At 41.9% G+C, this 8,084-nt stretch overlaps 1 pseudogene; it reads right to left on the minus strand.

Annotated features, from left to right (window-relative positions):
* Positions 1–7,088: 7,088 nt before the first annotated feature.
* LOC110582025 lies at positions 7,089–7,434 on the minus strand (annotated as a pseudogene).
* Between the last annotated feature and the right edge of the window lie 650 nt (positions 7,435–8,084).

The following is an 8,084-nucleotide window of genomic DNA, read 5'->3' on the forward strand; positions in this document are numbered from 1 at the left end:
TGTGTCTATTAAAGACCAGGCCCCAAGAGGCCTTTGGAGGATCCACCCGCACTCCTCTTCTCTGTCCTTGGCTTTGCCCTTCCTTAGATTTATTACTTGGACAGTTTAATTTTTAGTCGGCAATACATTTACTCGATTCAAAAGTCAAAACCATTAAAAAGGTGTCACAAGAAGTCTGAGTCCCACTTCCCTCCACCCATTTTATTAGTTTCCTATTATTCTTCCATTGGTTCTTGGTATGAAGATGGGTATATATATATAAATACACATGTGCACACACACATATACACACACAAATACGTATACATACAAATAAAGCAAGAAATAAGAGATTATACTTTTATTCCTCTTCCTCAGCCCCAAATATTTGCATATTATAGAAACTATACTGTACCTTGCTTTTTCTAACCTAAAAATATCGGGTTATATAGAATTTTTATTTTTAATTGTGGCAAAATACATGTAACCTAAAATTTACCATTTTAATCATGTAAGCAGAATCATGCAAGATTTGTCTTTTTTTATGAGTAGGTTATTTCACCGAGCGTAACATCCTCAAGGCTCACCCATGTTGTCATTTGTGTCAGAATTTCCTTCCTTTTTATGGCTGAATAATATTCTACTGTATGTTGACACCACATTTTGTTTATTTGTTCATCCATCAATGGACATTTGGATTGCTTCCACCTTTTGGTTATTGTGAATAATGCTGCTATGAACATGGGTGTAAAAATATCTCTTCAAGACCCTGCTTTCAATTTTTTAAAAAATATATACCCAGAGGTAGAATTGCTGGATCACACAGTAGTTCTAGTTTTAATTTTTTGAGAAACTTCCATACTGTTCCCCATAGCAGCTGCACCTTCTGCATTGCCACATGCAGTGTGCAAGAATTACGATTTCTCCACATCCTCGCCAACACTTGTCCTTTTTTGTTTTGTTTTTGATAGTAGCCATCCTAATAGGTGTGAGGCGATATCTTCTTATAGTTTTGATTTGCATTTCCCTAATGATTAGTGACCTTCGGCATCTTTTCACGTTCTTGTTGGCCATTTTGTCTCAGCTTTTGACTGTTCTAGACCTTGAATAACTCACCACCTTTAATAGCATCAGAAACACGGGGGCCCCCTTCTTTGGGCTACCTCTTTCTCCGTAGTAGTGGGATATCCCATAATGTTTCATTTCCCTACTCCTTTCAGCTGAATGTTTAAAATCATCTGCTTCTGAGGTTAGCTCTTGCCCTTCTCTGCTAGTTATAACGGCACTGCTGAATCGCGGTGTCTTCATTGCTCTAACTCTCTGCATTCTGTCTGACACGCTCCTCCAGATTCCGCTCTATCCGGGCACCATAGCCGGGGAGAGATGAAGTCAACAAATTCTGGGTTCTATGGAAAACCTCCATAGTTTAAACAAACCCTGTGGACTGACGAGATATTTGCTCCTCAGGCCCAGATCACTTGTTTTTCCTCTGCTTCCTGCCGGCCAGCTCTCATCTGTACCTGGCACGTTCCCTTGGACATAACCGGTATTTCCACCCTCCCCAACTAACGCTTGAATACGAAACTCACCCAAAAATGCACAAACTAACCTGTGCTGATCTCCTCCATCTTCCCTTCTCAAATCTGCCTAGATCAGTGGTTCTCAATTTTGGTTGCACATTGGAATCAGCTGGGGAGATTTTCAAACAACTGATGTCCAGTTTCCACCCTCCCCCGCCAGAGGCTTCTACTTAATTGGCTCAGTTGCAGCCTAGGTTTTGGGATGCTAATGTGCAGAGTCAAGGTTGGGAACTGCTGACCTAAATTTTATAAAAAATTTTAATTAATCTTATTAATGAATGTTATTAATAAATCTTAAGAGCTCTCAGTCTCTTGGTAGTATCCTAGATTGGGCTTCCCCAGCGGAAGTCGTCGTAGTTAGCTCTCAGAGATTTTACCCTCTGTTAATTATCTGCTGCATCCCAGGCTTCCTCTATGATCTAATCACAAGTCCCCTTTCCTAATTCCACTTGTGAATGGAACTGCCTGTCAGGAACAGAGTAGAAGAAAATATCTTCTCTACCCCTCCCTGGAACCCCTTGTACAGGCGGTAAGACAGTGGCAAATAATAGGTTCAAGACTTGTTGGAAAACCTTGGGAGCCTGATTTTTATGATTCTAGAATTCTGCTAAAAGCTACTTATTTCTGAATATATCCAGCTGGCATCTGCTATGTTAGAGATACATATGCAAGATAAGAACAAGATACAAAGGCAAGAAACTTCCGAGTCTAGCAGGAAAATGGGAGAAATAATACAAGAGGAAGATTGGCCATCTGAACGCGTTGACATTAAGTCGATTTATCTGTCTTTGGAAACTTCAGGATTTTTTTGCTCTTAGGTCAAGTCATGTGATTGCTCTGGGGTGTACCACCTCTAGAATCTGTGACTGGTGGAACGTTCATTCCTTAAAGTCAAGATGTCATTGGAAGTCATCCAATTATTCTACGATAAAGAGGTAAGCACATTATTCATTTTTCCTTGATATTAATTAGGGGGTGTGTTTTCTGCTTCCTGGTAAGAGCCAGGGGGAAGAGCTTTTCTCCAATGCCAGTCATACAAGCTGCTTTGTGGAAGTTGTCCTTGCTTTAATTCCCAACAGCAGCACGGTTTTCATGCTGTTTGAGCCCTACAAAAGACAGAAGGTGTCACAATAGACAAGCCTCTGGGCAACGAGTCATAGGGACAGACCTCTCTCAGGAGTCAGAGGTCGGTGTGTTCGGCAAAAATCTGCAATCGATCAGGATGCAACTAACATGCTAGCTGGAGCCCTTCCTTTCCCTAGAAGGGGTAAGGGATTGTCTCGTTGGCAATGTCTGCCATGCCTTTGTGAGGCCCTTGTCTTAGGCTGCTTGGGCTGCTGTAACAAGTTACCACAGACTGGGTGCCTCAGACACCTGACACTTATTTCTCATAATTCTGAAGGCCAGGAAGGGTTCTCGATGAGGGCCTGCTCCCGGTTTGCAAACAGCAGTGTCCTTGTGTCTTTGCCTGGTGGAGAGCAGAGAAGCAAGCTCTCTCATGCCCCTTCTAAGAAGGGCACTAATCCCATCATAAGGGTTGCTCCCTCATGACCTAGTTACCTCCCAAAGGCCCTGCCTCCTAATACCACAAATAACTCAAATCATCAAGACGTGTTCAATTATGTTTATTTACTGAATTGACAAAGTCCAAAAAGTACACCTATCGATTTTATAAATATTTTTACCCTAAATTAACCAGAATTAACCAGAAAACTCCATCTGTCCTGGTATACTTTGTAGCCTGGGAAATTTAAGCTACTCAAGATTTTGCTGTCTGTGAAGTTTTTTTTAGCTGTGGCATTATCAAAATGTTTTTGTGATAATGTAATTAAGCTGGACGCTATAGGTACGTGTCACTCTTAACCTCTGATCAGGGTCAGAGGACAGTGTCAGATTACTGGGGATAGTCTCAGAGGTTCTCCTTGACTTTAGCAGCGGGGCCATTTCATTTCCAGCAAGCCTCTACAGTAGCATTTCCAAACGTGTGTTCTGTAGACCACTGGGACCCATAGACACTCCAAGAAAAGTGGAGTTCCACTGTAACACAAATTTGGAAAATATGCTCTCTGTTATAGCTCCCTCCTGGAGGGGCACAATGCCGTACATAACTGAGGCTCAGAGACATCCTGCTGAAATGAAATGTGTAACGTCTGTTGAACATGGTTTAATCCCGTGTTTACCCCAAATTTCACGTTTTGGAGAACGCCGTGAGCGTGTATGCATTAGCATGGGCTGGGACAGACACAATAATGAGACCCTGGAGAGAAGTGCAAGAAACAGAGGTCAAGGTAGCAGCATCAGAGATGAGATTGCCCAAGAAAGAGAAAAAATTCAGGCTTTTAAGCTGTGAAGGGCTACACACATGTTTAAAAAAAAAGTGGAGGCTGTGAAGAGACAGGTACATTAGTCTTTATCACCAGAGTCATGCCCATGCCTGGAAACAGCCATTTGTAGGCTTTGTCATGTGCCAGGCAATTCACATGTATATAAACTTTTACTCAATCCTCATATTAAACCCATCAAAATAAGTGTTATTCTCTTTTGAAAATGAGAAAGCTGACAGAGTGGATGGTGACTGGCCCTAAAACAGGGGGACACACTGCAAAGAAAAGATGAAGCCAGGATACTCTGCCAAACAAACAAACAAAAGGCTATCTTCAGATAAGCTTGGAGAGGCACAATTGTCCCTTGAACATTCTAAAATATTGTCATAGACCAAACTCATTTACCTTAAATTTCACTTGGCATTTGCCAAACCTATTTGCCTGCAAGAACATTTTTTAAAGTGATTTTTTTTCCATATTGATTTCCGATCAACTCTGCGGAATATACTTTGAAGATGGCACCTCATGCTCATGAGCATAGGTTTCTTACTGGCTGAAGAGAAGAATCATCATGGCCATAGCCCTCACATAAATCAGGGCTTGTTAGTCAGGCTACATGACAGAAATCAACGAGAACTCCTGGAACTGGATTAAAGTTTTCCTTTGTGGGTTCTATAAAGAATGCTCTTGCTAAGTAATTAGTATCAACTTGATCTCCCTCCCCACTGCAATCTACCTGAATTATGTGAATGTGACTTAGCTCATAGGGGTTTTTCTGCTGTAAGTCCTTTCCAAGAATTGAGCCAGGTTGACGCCTGCCACGGGTTGTTTCAAGTATTTGGAACCTAATACACCTTTTGAAAAATAAATGGGAAACACGGGCCAAACTTTAAAAATGAATATTCCAGATGAAAACAAACTGATAACCAGGCCCAGATGTTAATTCAGTGAATGCATCTCGTGTGGTGCCATTGTAATGGCCAAGTCCAAGTTTTTGGTGGGCCAAAGTGGGGAAAGTTTACAGTCTGCCTGACTCCAGTTAAAAGCCACATGTCCTTTGTTGGGGAGGTCCTACTTCTTTCAGTTGCTATATTTAATTAGAGCGATCTCCAAACAGTCTATTAACAGTCATTATAAACACAGACAAAAAGGCCTGTAAGCCACAAACTTCACTCTGAAAGCAGTTTTTGGTGGGGAGGAAAAGTTAATGCCACTTAACTTTTTCTTGATTCAGTCATTCTCAGTGACCGACTGAACAGAAGAGCAGTAACTTCTAAGGAATGTTTACATGTCGGACGGATCTTTTCAGTTTCTTCCCCCCAGCTTTACCGAGATGTAATTTACACAATAACATTGTTTAAGTTTAAGATATACAGTGTTGATTTGGTACACTTCTATACTGCAAGATAATTACCACGGTGGGATTGGTTGACATCTCCATCACCTCACATAATTGTCTTCGTGCCTCTGTGTGTGTGTGTGTGTGTGTGCACGTGTGGTGAGAACATTTAAGATTTTGCCTCTCAGCAACTTTCAGGAAAAATTACAGTATTGTTAACTATAATCATCATGTTGTACTTTAGATTTCCAGAATTTATTTATTGACATATAAAATTGTGTAAGTTGAAGCTATTTAGTGGGATGATTCGAAACACGTATATTGCAAAATGTTTTCCACAGTAAGTTTTGTTAGCATATCTATCACCTTACGTAATCACCATTTTGTTGTCACGGTGAGAACATTAAGATTCTACTGTCATAGCAACTTGCAAGTACACAATACAGTGTTGTTAACTATAGTGACCACGCTCGACCTTAGATCCCTGAAATACAGCCATCTTAACTAAAGGTTTATACACTCTTTGACTAACATCTCCACATTTTCCCAACCCTTTGGCCCTTGGCAACTACCATCCTACTCTGTTTCTATGAGTTCAGTGTTTTTAGATTCTACATATAAGTGAGATCATACAGTATTTGTCTTTCTCTGTCTGACTTATGTCAGTTAGTATAATGCCCTCAGGGTTCATCCACGTTGTAACAAATGGCAGGATTTCCTTCCTTCTCAAGGCTGAATAATATGCAATTGGGTGTATGTCTCTACATCTCTATCTCTATCTCACATCTTTAGCCCTTCCCCCAACCAGCTAAGTTGATGGACACTTAGGTTATTTCCATATCTTGGCCATAGTGAATAATGCTGTACTAAACAGGGGAGTGCAGATTTCTCTTTGAGATAGTGGTTTCATTGCCTTTGGATATATACCTAGAAGTGGGATTGCTGGATCACATGGTAGTTCTATTTTTAATTTTTTGGTAGTTTTCCATTCCACCAATTTCCATTCCTACCAACAGTGCACTGGGGCTCCCTTTTCTCCACACCCGATTTCTCTGACAACAAATTTTATTTACATAAGCATTTGTAGACATTATGTAACATTAAAACTGAAAGAAAAAATAAACCGAAAACCAGTCTGTTACATGCCATTGGGCCGCTGTTGCTAGAAAGTTGCAAGCTCTGCAGCCAGCTACGTGGCTGATCCATCAGTCTGAAGTTTGTTCCCATCAAAAGTTTCACTCTGATAGAAGGTTGGCCTCACATTCTGGGGTTCGGACCCCGATTAGCCAGGGAAATGTCTGGTCAGAAATACTGTGATGGCAAGCCCGATGTCCCATCACATGTCCCTAGAGGGAAAGTGGCTGCTCTGAGCTCTGCCCCCCGTCAGGCTGGAGACACCAGGGCTCTCTCTTGGACTACCAATGACTCCCTCTAGCAGCACAGCTGCTGGTGCTGTCTGACCCCATCCTGTCTTCTCAGCTTCCCCGCGGGCTCTTCAGGTGGTGACATTCTCTTAGGGCAGGGGACTCTGAAGAGGGAGAGCCGAGGAGCTCCAGGCCAGACACAGCTGGCCGTGATCTTGGGGCTCTGGGCTGGACCAAAACATCTCGTTACTGCTTGGTTTCAGGCCGGACACTGCCCGGCACCTACTGCTTGACCTCTGTTTAAATGAGGGACTTCAAGACTAGACAGCATGACTCTTTTCAGTTTATTGCATGAAGGAGTGACACTTGTCCAAGGGAAAAGCAGACCCGAAATGGTTCCATTATACAAGCCGTGAGGTTTTTAAATTTGTGACAAAGGGCAGAAGGGAATTCTACTCATGGGAAGGAAATCCTCACTTAAGCTTCAGTGAGCCCAAAGCACTTAAAGCCCATGAACCTCCAGCTGGTCGTCCTTAGCCAGTCCCGTCTCTTCGAGAGAGGAACTGGCATCTATTCTTGTGCTGGTTGCCCTGTGCCTGAATTACTTCTCCATCGTCTGGAAGCTCAATGACAGCACCATGGCAGGCAAATTTCTTCTTAAAAGCCTTCACTAGTTTCTTTTTATCGTAATCATCAGCAAGTTTTTAGACAGTAGTAAGGCTCTTCCTGCCATTTCTCTGTTGAATTCTTATATGGATATAATCCTCAGTGCCAGCAGGAAGCAGATCATCACCCTTACTTGCATCCACAAAAGGATCGAGAGAGTGGAGTTTCTGGGTAGCGGACATACTATAGGATTCCTTTTCCTCAGTGGAAATGGAGGAAAATGGTGGGAGACGGAGGGCCTGGGGATGGAGCTTTAGGCAGTTGGGGGTGGAGTGGGGTCGTCCAGGGGGAAGCTGCTGAGTCCTCTGCAAGCTGCAGCTCCGTGACTCGGTCTTTGACCATTTTTATTCAGTTTTGGTTTTGTTTTTGTTTCATTGTTTTTTGTTTTTTGCTTTTGAATTGGTTGAGTTCCTTACATATTTTGGAAATTAACCCTTTATAAGATATATGATTGACAAATATTTTCTGCCCTTTTGCTGACCCTCTTGTAAGGTTGCTGTTTCATTTTGTTGCTTATTTCTTTTGCTGTGCAGAAACTTTTTTAGCTTGGTGTAGTCCCACTTGGTTTTGCTTTTGTTGCTTGTGCTTATGTTGTCCTCTCAAAATAATTATTGCCAAAAGCATGTCAGGGAGCTTTTTTCCTGTTTTCTTCTAGGTGTTACAGTTTAAGGTCTTATGTTTAATTTCCATGAGTTGTGTAAGATAGGGGTCCAATTTGCATTGTTTTGCACGTGAACACCCAGTTTTTCCAGCACCATTTACTGAAGAAACCAGATTTTCTCCATTGTATATTCTTGCTTCCCTTTTCAAGTATTAGTGGACTGTATATGCA

Source organism: Neomonachus schauinslandi, chromosome 8 (genome assembly GCF_002201575.2).
Source record: "Neomonachus schauinslandi chromosome 8, ASM220157v2, whole genome shotgun sequence".
Taxonomy (NCBI): domain Eukaryota; kingdom Metazoa; phylum Chordata; class Mammalia; order Carnivora; family Phocidae; genus Neomonachus; species Neomonachus schauinslandi.